Source organism: Bactrocera dorsalis, chromosome 1 (genome assembly GCF_023373825.1).
Source record: "Bactrocera dorsalis isolate Fly_Bdor chromosome 1, ASM2337382v1, whole genome shotgun sequence".
Taxonomy (NCBI): domain Eukaryota; kingdom Metazoa; phylum Arthropoda; class Insecta; order Diptera; family Tephritidae; genus Bactrocera; species Bactrocera dorsalis.
The window spans coordinates 25,485,814-25,498,331 of record NC_064303.1 but is presented as its reverse complement, the minus strand read 5'-3'; the positions used below and the strand labels follow the sequence as shown (position 1 = coordinate 25,498,331).

The window sequence follows — 12,518 nt, the reverse complement described above, 5'->3', positions numbered from 1 at the left end:
TTGATTTATATTCCAACGAACGAGATGTTAGCAGACATTTTGACAAAAGGTATTGCTAAAGAAAATCATTTTAATATTTGTAAGTCACTTGGACTTTTTAAGAATTAAAATAAAAAATGTTTTCTTTTCTATTATTTAAAAAACGAAACTATGTATCAAAATGTATGCATGAAATGTAAAGAACAAAAGTTAATTTATAAATATTTATTATAAAAGTGTCGTTCAGGAAAAGTGTTGAAGTAAAGAAAGAGCGACCCTTTGTACTAATAAATACAACTCTGTAATATCATATGTTTATGCTGAATTAATGAATAAATATGTCCTCTCTCTTCCGGTTTGTATTTCACGCTAAACAGGTTGTTTTATTCTACTGTGTTAAATTATATCACAACTTTAACACTTTTTATAGCGCCCTTGTAAAACGAGGAAATAATTGAAGATCTTGATATCTGCAAAGAAATAAAAGAAAATATTTAATTAAAATTTATTCAAAGACTTTAACACAGGAAGCATATTTTCGACAGAATATGGGTTCTGTAGCAGTATTAGCTAGGAAGACTACTTTACTAGTAGACAGGTAAAAATGTTTTTGAAAGAGTACCAAAATTATACGAAAATAGTTCTTATGAAACTCATTGTCCAATAAAGTAAGTACACAATTATATCTGGTTCCATCTAACAATAATCTTCACTGTTTCCTTTAAAACAGTTGAGTCAGTTTAAAAGCTTTTACTAATTATTATATTAAGCATAGCCCGCTAGTTGCCATTCTCGCTGTATATAGAGCTTCATATATTTTTCCTGTATTTATTGTATACCAGGCAGTAATGCGGCATCTCTAGCAGCAATTAGGCGCACTCTCAAATACAACCCTTTCCGCTGTAGCATTACAATATGACCACGTGGTGGAACGTAAGTTCATAAATTCGAAGATGCAACCGCGAAAACTATTCCCACTACTCTCAATGCTCATTTACATTTCGTATTTCGCGCTCTGAGCGACGCAACCGCCTGCCAGCCGACTCATACTGCCCACCAATGGGTGCATTCGTTAGCGACGACTAAAATGCCGAAGTGTAATCAACATGCTCCGATAGTGAACGAACATAAACAAATAACGGTTACGCTATGAGAATCCCTTATCAGCCTTTCGAACTTCTTTATAAGTATATACATATGTATGCGTATGTGTGTGAATTCTACGATTATTGACTAACGAACAGCGAAGCAGGACTTGCTGCAGATGGTGAGTGTGCTCGTGCCGCTGAGCAAAAATGGAAGCGACAATGAGTACGTTTGTTGCTTATAGCAACTGCCGCTGCAACTTTTACCGCTAGATGCTTTTCGCAATAGCCGAATTGTATTCAGTTACGAAAAGAGATTCATACGTTCAGGTTGTGTCCGCGCGCCGTTTAACCTGACTAGTACGGAAAAGTGGCAGTAGAAAACGCGCGTTAATTGTTTATAGATATTAAATAACATTTTAAGAACTTAGTGAAAATTAAAAAAAAAAATTTGAAAATAAAAATCAGTTAGTGTGTCCTCTTCATATTAAATAAATGTTCTGTGTTAAGTGTTTCTTGTCCTTTAATTCGAGTGGTGCGCTTTTGTCACAATTTGAAAGACGCATACGCGCGTCGCACTTGATAATATTACCGAAAACAGTCATTTAAGAAACGATAATTGAAAAAAAAACAACAATAACATTCAATCAGCTCTAATGATACTCGGCGAGACGTGAACGACAATAAGAAATCAACCAAAACATCACAAAAAGTATATACAAAGCATATTCGTATAAACAGCTATTACAAATTTACACACTTCTATACATATATACGTACCATATTTATGTATGTACGAGGGCTGTCCGATAAAATAACCGACCTCAACGTGAAGCTAGCGGCACATCTGAAAAAAAAGTTTCTACTTCAAATTGTGCATATTATAATAGCTACTCGCCCAAAATTTCAGAAAATTTATCTTGCGCAATTATCTGTTGACAGTCGTTTTTGTGAGTCTATTTCGGTGATTTCCCCAAAATGGAAAAAATTGGAATATCGAGCTGTAATTAAATTTTTATTTTTGAAAGGCAATACGCCTTCACAAATCAAAGATGAGTTGGACTCTGTGTATGGGGACTCTGCGCCATCGTTTACCACCGTAAAATTTTGCGGCAGCTGAATTTAAACGTGGTCGCAGGAGCTTGGAAGATGATGAAACGTCCTGGGCGTCCAAAAACTGTAACCACTAACGATAACATCGCTAAGTTCATCAATTGGTACTAGACGACCGCCGGATTAAAATTAGGGAAATAGCTGAGATTATGAAGATGTCAAAAGAAACGTGTTTGTCACATATTAAACCAAGATTTGGGCATGAGAAAGCTGTCCGCGCGTTGGGTGCCGCGTTTGCTTACGCTAGACCACAAACGTGCGCGCATGAACATTTAAAGCGCTCTGTTGGATCAGTTTAGAGGCAATAAGACCGAGTTTTGGCGCCGATTGATAACTGTAGAACGAAACTTGGATTCATCATTATACGCCCGAAACAAAAAAAAACCAATCTAAACAGTGGATTGAAAAGGGGGAACCAGCCCCAAAAAAACCTAAAGCTGTGTATTCGGCTGGGAAAGTGATGGCGAGTGTTTTTTGGGACAGCCATGGAATTTTTTTTATCGACTATCTTGAAAAAGGAAAAACTATAACAGGAGCATACTACGCATCATTATTGGACAAGCTAAAGGAAGAAATTTCGAAAAATCGGCCACATTTGCCATGGCGAAAATCCACGAATTGCGGTTCGAACTGCTTGACCATCCACCTCATTCACCAGATCTAACACCAAGCGACTTTTTTTTGTTTCCTCAACTTAAAACTGCGCTCGGCGGCCGGAGATTTTCGTCAAATGAGGAGGCAATCTCTTTCGTGAACTCGTATTTTGCAGACAAAGACGCCAAGTACTATTTGGAAGGGTTGCAGAGATGGGAGCATCGCTGGGAGAAGTGTGTGGAGTTACAAGGAGACTATGTAGAAAAATAAAAATAAAAATTTTGAAAAAGTCGCGTGCATCATGGTTAGGTCGGTTATTTATCGGACAGCTCTCGTAAGATGCATACGTCTGATATGTGTACGAGAGCATCATGAAAGCGCCACTTAGCTTGTTAATGAGCGAAGAAGCAGTACAAAATCGAAGAACTGCTCAAGACGGCAACCTTCAAAATTGAGTTCCGTAATTGTACTATAATTTAATTACTTTGTTTTGTGTTCAATACAAAACCTTGATTTTGATAGGTCGGTTTGTGGGGCGGCTACTTGTTATAGTGATCCGTCTAGAACAATTTCTTCAGAGATCCTACCATTGCTTTAGATAATAACACATGCTAAATTTTGTAAAGATATCTCGTTAAATAAATCATTAAATCAAAAACTTGATTTTGATCGTTCATTTTGTAAGGCGTAGTGGTTCCTTCTTTGCGATTAGTTTGACTTGGGCAATAATCCGTGCCAAAATTCGTGAGGAAGGACATACACGCTGATCATCAATATTCGAGTTCATATTTTATAGAATCTACGACGTTTTTTGGGCAAACTTAATATGTATATGCTGTTCAGGGTATAATAACAATAAATTTTTAAATAAAATCAATAAAAATTTTTAAATAAAATATCAAAAACTACACTTTTTTACGACATTATCAAAATTTTATTTTTTTTATTCTTTCAAATGTTTCGGCAAATAATTCCAATCCTTGAAGTTTCATGCGGTTTTTCATACACTAGAGGTCATCATTGACTTAACGGATCTTCAAATAAGAAAAATTATATGAAACAGCCAAGTTTTACAAACGACCATCTTGTGTATAACTTCGTTTGACAACACTTTTTTAGGATAGGCCCTCTACGACTAAACAATTAGAAACTAACATTCGGTGGATTTTTCTTTTGTTGTTTTTGAAATTGCATGGATCAAGTAGTGAAGCTATAGCACCACTCGCAGGAGCATACCTTATAGAAACTATGTATAACTGAATCTGAAACCGTCTTTTTTCACAATATTTATTTCGATTTTGATCGATTAGTTTGATGTCAGCAATAGTGATCCGATACCACTATGATATAAAGAGCCCATCAACAAGCTCTTGGGGAGAAAAGAAAATTAGCAAAATTTCAGATTGATATCCGAAAAAGTGCTGGTCTTGTTCGCGTAGACAAGCAGACAAGGTTAATTTCATACAGCTTGTTAGTCTGATCCGATGTTTTCTTCTTCGCGTTACAAACTATACTCCGTTCAGAGGATAATGACATAAATGCGAAGTTTTGCTAAATAATATTTTTCATAGATTCTGTCAAAAATCATTAAAATTTATTTTATCGCCTTCAAAGTAACATCAATTTGAAGCGATGCACGTGTGCCAACGCTTCTTCCAATAGTCAAAACATTTTGTTATAGGTACTTTCCGAGACGGCCCTCAACTCTCGCGTCGAATTTGTTTTGATATCTTCAATTGAGTCTAAGCGTGTTCCCCGAAGTGGATATTTCAGTGTGAAGAAAGGTAAAAGTCACATGAAGCTAAATCAGGGAGATTCGGTACTTGCTCAATGAAATTTGTTGAGTGTTTGGCCAAAATTTAACACAAATACCTTAAAAAATTTTGTAAAATTCGACAAACACTACTGAGGTCGACTGACATAAACAGCTGCTGTAAACACACTAGTTGCTAATTTTTGGCATCATAATTAAGGACAGTTATACTAACCCAGAAAAAAATTTACCTGTTTTCTATATAAGTGGGAGATGAGAGGGGGAAATGAAGAATTCCCGATACTTTCTCGACAGGATGTAAAATTCTGTGTGATACTCGATCAGTTAATGGATCGTAAGTAAGATTCTTCTTGATATTTTGCTGATAGTTTATTCAATGAAGTCAGGTAAAAAATTTTTGAACTTTTGAAAGATCCGAAAAACATTTTTTCAGCCAACTCGAGAACACCGAAATTTCAATGACACAATTAGTATAAATTATATATTGACTTTTTATAAACCTTTGTTTTGGTGGGTTCTCATAATGAATAAAATCAAATAAATCGAAATATTTGCTTCGAATTGTCAAATTAAGCTAATTTAAATAGTCATCAATATTTATTTTGTCGCCTTCAAAGTAATCTCCACCAGATATAATACACTTATGTATGCCAACGATTTTTCCTTCTCATGAGCATCTTTTATGATGGCCTTCAATTCCTTCAGCGAATTTTGTTTCAGTTTGGGCAACAAGAAAAAATCACACGGACCCAAAGCTGATGAATACGGTGATTGATCGATGGTATTCATTTCGTTTTTGACTTCAAAATCGGTCACGTGCGTGGCTCGATACGATGGTGCATTATCATCATGTAATATTCATGAACTGTGCTTCCACAATTCCGACTGTTTTCGATGGATGTTCTCACGCAAACGGCTCTATACGGCCAAATAGAACTCCGTATTGATCGTCCGCTACTCCGGAACAAACTCACAATGCAGCCAACTACGAAGATCGAAAAAATCAATAAGCATCACCTTGATGCAACGGCGTTTGACGTGGTCAAACACATAAAAGCATGTCTCATCGGCAGTTATAACACTCTCTATTAAGGTGGGATTGGAGTTCGCGTGACCGAGCATGCTCACAGATCATCCATATCTGTAACACTTTATTGACGATTTTCAAGCACCATATCTTTCACTCTTTTAATATTTTGATCAATTGAAAAAGTCTAAGGTCATCCAGAACGAAACATATCTTCACCGATCTCTCGGCCGTCTTTGAAGGCTTTGTACCACTCGCAGACTTGTGTTGTTGATGAAACTGAATAACTGTAAGCTTTTTCCAATATTCGCCACGATTTGGTAGGAAATACAAAATGTAAGACAAACTCATTGTTTGATACTTTTGTCCATTGTAAAATTCGCAACGCACTACTAAGGTGTACCGACTTAAGCAGCTGCTGTAAACAAACTGGTGGACAGATAGCGTTCATATTTGGCGTAGTAATTAAAGACAGTCCTACCAACTTAGAAAATATATACTTTTTTTAAATATCAAATAATTTTTAAAAGATGTTATAAATAATATACAATGCCGAATTTAGTGAATAAGGGCTTTGACTTCGTCTCCTGATCAACTGTGAGTAAGAAATTGCCATCAAGTCAATATGGAAGATAGTATACTTAGCCGTTTATTACTGGTTTGTGAAGTTCACATAATTTGTGTAAACTTTTCAGATATTGTTGCTATTTGTTCTATAGTTTTTCAGTTAGTCAATCCAACCTCTATATCTAGCTTTAAATTATATTACAAAATATTTGTTGTTAGCTATTCAAGTGGAATCCACGATCAGTAACACAACCTAACATAACTTAGTCAAATATCGAAACTCAAGATATCAATAAGAAATGTCACTAATATGGGTGTCCATAGGTTAAATAGCACGCCAGCCAATGATTTAAATATTTGCAAAAAAACTATTGTTTTTAAAATTTTACTAAAACGAAAACGTTTCGAAAACCGCAATAGTAGTTTCTCTACAACAAAAACAACAACTTTTATGAATGTCTCAGACTCTATTATGTGTTATTTTTCAATACCGGGAATGCTAATCTTGGCAAAATACTCAAGGAAGCTCTCTGCTACATATACTGCATTTGTTTAGTGCAGCCTCTGGAAGCTCGGCAAATGAAAGGTCTAAGTTTATCAAAGTACAATGATTTAATATGTGCTATTTTGACTACCTCACCTCAGGCTGCTGCTGGTGCAAGCGGCGTCACTTTATATTTGAATGTAGTGTACTTTTAGGCTGAGAAAACCTTTGAAAAATTGAAGAGGAGATAGTCAGTAACAAACGGCATGGTTCGAGTATTTGAGCAAATATGAATTTTGACAAAAAGATTTGTGTGGCACTTCCTTGAAATATGCAAACATTCATAGCTTATACCTTATAGCTTATACCTATATAATTTTATATATAAATGTGCATATTATATAAACAGTTTGCCAGCTAATGTGCCATTTAACCATTTGAAAAATGACCGGTTGCATGAGTAATGAAAAATAATTAATTTTGCAAAGTGCAACAGCAACAATTTGTGAAATTTGCGTACCGCAGTGGCAAGTAGTAATGCAACATGCAACATATACATACATAGTATGCATGTATGTATGTATGGCAGCAACAAGAAACATAGCTGTCGGCGATAAATTGCGCTGACGGAAATGCAACAAACGCAGAAAGCAAAGTGGCAAACGGCAAACTGACAAACGGAAAGCGGTTAACGAGCAGAGCTGCGTGGCGTGAGGCAAGAGACGGAAATTTTGAAGGCAGTGTAAGTCATACCCACCGCTCTTAGGCAGCTGATTGTTTAAGTAGCCAAGTTGCAAGCAGGAATTTCACTTGCTGCATAGTTGCATATTTTTTTGCGCTCACTGTTAGAAGTTTTGCCATCTTGCCACCCGCCTGTACGCTTGCCACAGCTGCAGTCAAATGACCCGGGCGGACACGTTTATTGCTGCTGAGAGGTTGAAATGTGTGGTGAACGGTGACAAAAAATACACACACACACCTTCATATATGCAAACAGCTGCCTGCAGTGTAGTTGGCTGGTGCGACTTGTTTATGAGCTGCTGTTGCGCCAACCTCTGGCAGTGGTGGACGCCGTTAAGGCAGCAATTTTCTTCCCAGCTGCGGGATATTGGTGTGACGTTGACTATCTCGCCTTCATTTTTTCCCGCTCATGCTGGGGGCTGAGTCAGCGCTGGGTATAGTTGCTGTTGCTGTTGTTATTTACGCTTGCCACCAAACTACCCGAGTTTTAGCAGCTTTGTTTTGAGTATTTTTTTTGTGGCTTTTTTTTTTTGGAAGTCATTGTACGCGTCGCACCAAGCTTTTCGCTAGCGGCACTTTTGGTGTGAAATAGCGGTTATGGGTGTGTATGTATGTATGTATGCAACTTAGTTTAGAAATTGCCACAAACCGGGACGTAGTGTAGAACCAACAACCTCAGCTCCAGGAGTTTCCAAAATTTGCAAGCTACCACCCGTTATTTATACCACGCGCTAGTGTTGCCTTCTTACAATCCATCACCTCTCCTATACCCATGCCAATACATGGTGGTGTTGCCACTACACAACCATTACAAGCGCGCTTATGCTCGCATGTCTTTGCCTTTGCCGAGTAAGTGCTCGGCGTTGGTATGTGGCCAAGCGCTTTTTTGCACGTTTTCCACTTTTTGTTTTCGGCTGTGTTTTTGCTCTCCCCATTTTTAGCCGCTTTTTTCTGTGCAAATAGTGTTGCTATTGTTGTTCTCGCTTTGGCACTGCCAGTTTACAAGTTTGCATTCCAGCCGGCTCAACGTCGCACAGCTCTGCTACCAACAGCGCCGCCATCATCATCACCTTCATCTTCATCATCCGCCGCCATCCACTTTGCCGCTTTGCCACTTTTTGCACATATAGACACATACTCCTCAGTCGCCTGCTGGCTCGTTCAGCGCTCTACCGTTTGCTTGTTGCTCACTGACAATTTACTGCATTTGCCATAAAATTGGAATTTATTCTGTGTGCGGTTTTTTGCCAAACACAAAACTACGAAACAGACGTACTCGCACTCGTGGAGACAACGACAAACAAACAGTGACGCTTACCGAGCGCTAACCATACAGGGTGATGTCGGTTATATTTATAAGAAATTTAAGCAAGCATTTTAGTTCTCCAAGTGTAAGTATAACCTTAGGTTAGTGCTGAAAAGGAATAGTCAGTTAATTAGCTTAGACTAATTCATTTCTTGACTAATATTAGTAATTTTGTCCTTGGTATATACAAAAAACAAATCGTTCTACTGACCGTTTTCTCGATAGTTAGTACAAGTGCGCAAATTACTTTTAACAATAAAGATTTTTTAAAATTTTTGTCCTCTGTATTATTGAGTGGAATATAAAATCAGTTGAGTTCTTATACTTTTAATAATTGTATGCACTTTTGCAACCAAATTGGAATTAGAAAAATATTAGTTAAATATAAGAATCAGTGGCTGATAAAGAATTTTTTCTGGTGTGGGTTCTATAGACAATAATGTCCTTCAATATTGATGGTATTACGTTAATTTTTCTGAGCTTATATTCCGAGAAAATAAATCAATTTAAATAAAAGTTCTTCATACGAATATGTATATGAAGTATTTATGAACAATAAATTAATTACCTATTTGAATTCAATTTTGTACATCAAAACCCTCATGTGGATTCCTCACTGATTCAAATCGCTTTACAAGAATTACATTTTTATAGAGAAAATTGCTTATAAAATTAGTAAAAACTTTTCCTAGGCTGCGCTGAAGCTAAGGTACCCTTAAAAGACTCATTTCATATAGCAACTATAGGCAAACCTGAAAATGTAAACGGCGAACGATTCGTACGCCAGCCACGTCGTGTGACTTAAACAACTTCGAGTTGATATTATAAGGAAAATATATTCTTTATCAAGATCATTTCGATAAGTCAGTATGATATAGTGGTCCGATCTGAAAAACTTGTGGGAAGTTTCTAGTGATATAAACAATATATTAGAAAAAGGCATTGTCAAAAAAAAAAGAGTTTTCCTTGCTGATTCAAACGATTTATTTTGATAGATTAATTTCTATGGCAACTATAACCTATAATGATGAAATGTCGGTGATTGCGATGAATAAAGAGTTTCTTGAAGAGACTAAATCACTTATATACAGGCTACTAGATAGATGGGAATTCTAAATGAACTCAGCCCGCTATGATGATCTTTTATAGAGTTAAATATTATGCAAAGCAACGTTTCACATAAGTATGTGGAGAAACATGAACGAGTGAAAATATTTTGTTTTGTACAGAAATTTCGATAAAAAGTAAAACTTTGAATATTTCTTATACTTGATTCAAACAAGTTTTTATTTGTTAATGGATCCGCAAATAAAAAAGCATGCCTATATTCTTATTTATGGCAGTTGTGGAAAAATTTTACAAAAAAGACTCATCGAACTGGAGTAGAAAGACCATACATAAAAATAAGCAATTTGGTTTAATGATGGTTTTCGAAATTCCTAGTTGTTTTTTTCATATTTGTAAACCGAAGTTAGAAAAATAGTGAATTTATGCGGTAAGAAGTTGACAATACTATTTATACTTGTATTTTACACAAATAATAAAAGTGATATCTACATATGTTACCGAGATTACCACTCGCGGATATGCAATTCACAAATTTCTTGTTGTGTTCGGCTGCACCGAAGCTAATATATGCTGCACAAGTGCATTTCTTTTAGTAACTACATATATGTTCAGTTTGTATGGAAGCTATATGCTATAGTAATCCGAATACCTTAAGCAGTAATCTATGTCAAATTTTCTGAAGATACCACGTCAAATGCGAAAGTTTTCCATACAAGCCCATGATTCCGATCGTTCGGTTTGTATGGCAGCCATATACTATAGTAATCCGATCCGAACAATTTCTTCCGATATTACATTACTTCTATGAAAAATAACTCATACCAAATTTCGTGAAGATATATAGTCAAATGAGGAAATTTCCCAAGCAAACATTTGATTCCCGTCATTCAGTTTGTATGGCAGCTATATACTATAGTTAACCGATCTGAACAATTTCCTTGGATATTACATTGTTGCCTTAGAAAATACTCTGTACCAAATTTCGTGAATATATCTTGTTAAATGTGAAAGTTTTTCATACAAGAACTTGATTCCGATCGTTCAGTTTATATGGCAGCTATATGTTATAGTGGTCCGATATCGCCAGTTCCGACAAATGAGCAGGTTCTTGAAGAGAAAATGATATTTACAAAATTTTAAAACGAGATCTTAAAAACTGAGGGACTAGTTCGTATATACTTGTACAAACGGACAGACAAATATACATTGGGTCTCCGACGCTTCCTTCTGGGTGTTACAAACTTCGTGACAAACTTAATATACGCTATTCAGGGTATAAATATTCGCATCTAAAACAACGTCTTACTACTTCATATACTTGTAGAAAACTTGTTCATTTGAACCAAATATTTCTGGTGTGGAAGAGAATATTTAAAAATCTCAAAATCTACTTATACAACCTGGATTTCTTGAAAAAGTTCATAAACTTATTGCTATTAATAGGACAATGTTTGGATCCAAATTAATATCACTAAAAATAGTTTTCTCAAGAAATTAATAATATTTATTACTACAAAACAAGAACATTAATTTTTTGCAATCCACTGAAAAAACTGCGCTATCTTGGTCGAGAATGAATTAAGCTAATTTTTGTTACCCTCTTATGAGGTGAGCCGCATTCAAATGAAGACATATAAGGCGGGTGAAGCAAACCTTTCTAGCCGCTGAAAATTATTGCCACGTGACAAGTCGAAAATTCCAGGCATTTTTATGGTTGGTTTACCAGATTTTATGTTAGAGTGCTCATAATGGATCAATTTTCCTCACCAGTTTCTATCCGATAAAAAACGGTTTTTTTGTAGCTTTCAAATACGTTTCAAAGCTACTGGAGGTGCAACGACCTTGGGATGCAATCTTCATTGAGTAATGCTTCTAATTCCTTATTTTCGAACAATTTCGGCCTGCCAGGATATTTTTCGTCTTCCAAGCCGCTCAACTACAGCATATTCACCTTAAACTTCCGCCAAAATACGATGACCTTCGGCTCAGGTTTTTTTCATGTTAATGTAATAAAAAATAACTTCGGTAAAAACTTTCAGGCACAAAGTTTGCCATGATTATTGTAACACCCAAAAGGAAACCTCGAAAACCCTATAAAGTGTATATAAATCAATACAGTGATGAGTTGAGTCGATTTAGCTATGTCCGTTTGTATATACGCGAGCTAGTTTCTCAGGTTTTCAGATATACATTTGAAACTCTGCACACGTCCTTTTATCCTCAAGAAACTGTTCGTTTGTCAAAACCGCCGGTATCGGACAACTATAGCAGATAGCGGCTATTTAAGCTGAAAGATCGGAGTCAAGTCCTTGTGCGCAAAAAGTTATCTCTTAATAAAGGTACCTTCAAGAATTTTGGCACGGATTTATTACTAAGCCGATAATATATAGCTTTCAGGCGAAATGAACGATCAAAATCAAGTTCTTGTATGGAAATTTCTTTATTTGCAAAGGAATAACCGAGGTTAACATTTTTCTTTTTTTTTAGCTTCATCTAGAAGCTTTTTAGTCAAAGTCTTTCTAAGCCTATGAACCTTTTCGTAAAAACAATTTCTAAATTTTACGGAATTTATTGCGGCAACCTTCTGTTTTCCCACCCTGTATGTGGAAGCCCCCATATAAAAGCCTACACACATACTCACACAGTTAGCGGCGCTTGTAAATAGACGCAAAACAAAACTCGCACTTTCGTACGCGAAAGTGACGCGCTAGAAAATCGCCCGCACGCTACAAAACAGTAAAACAAATATTTACAACAATAACAGCAGTAACTGGCAACAA

At 36.1% G+C, this 12,518-nt stretch overlaps 1 protein-coding gene across 4 annotated transcripts in view; it reads left to right on the top strand.

The window, feature by feature from the left end:
* The first annotated feature begins 1,379 nt into the window (after nucleotides 1–1,379).
* LOC105224785 (lachesin) overlaps nucleotides 1,380–12,518 on the top strand; it is a 212,562-nt gene continuing 201,423 nt past the window's right edge. For all 4 annotated transcript variants that reach the window (XR_007421412.1, XR_007421414.1, XR_007421408.1 and 1 more), the window contains exon 1: nucleotides 1,380–1,776. The gene's annotated coding sequence lies outside the window, so the exon portion shown is untranslated. The remainder of the gene's footprint in view (nucleotides 1,777–12,518) is intronic.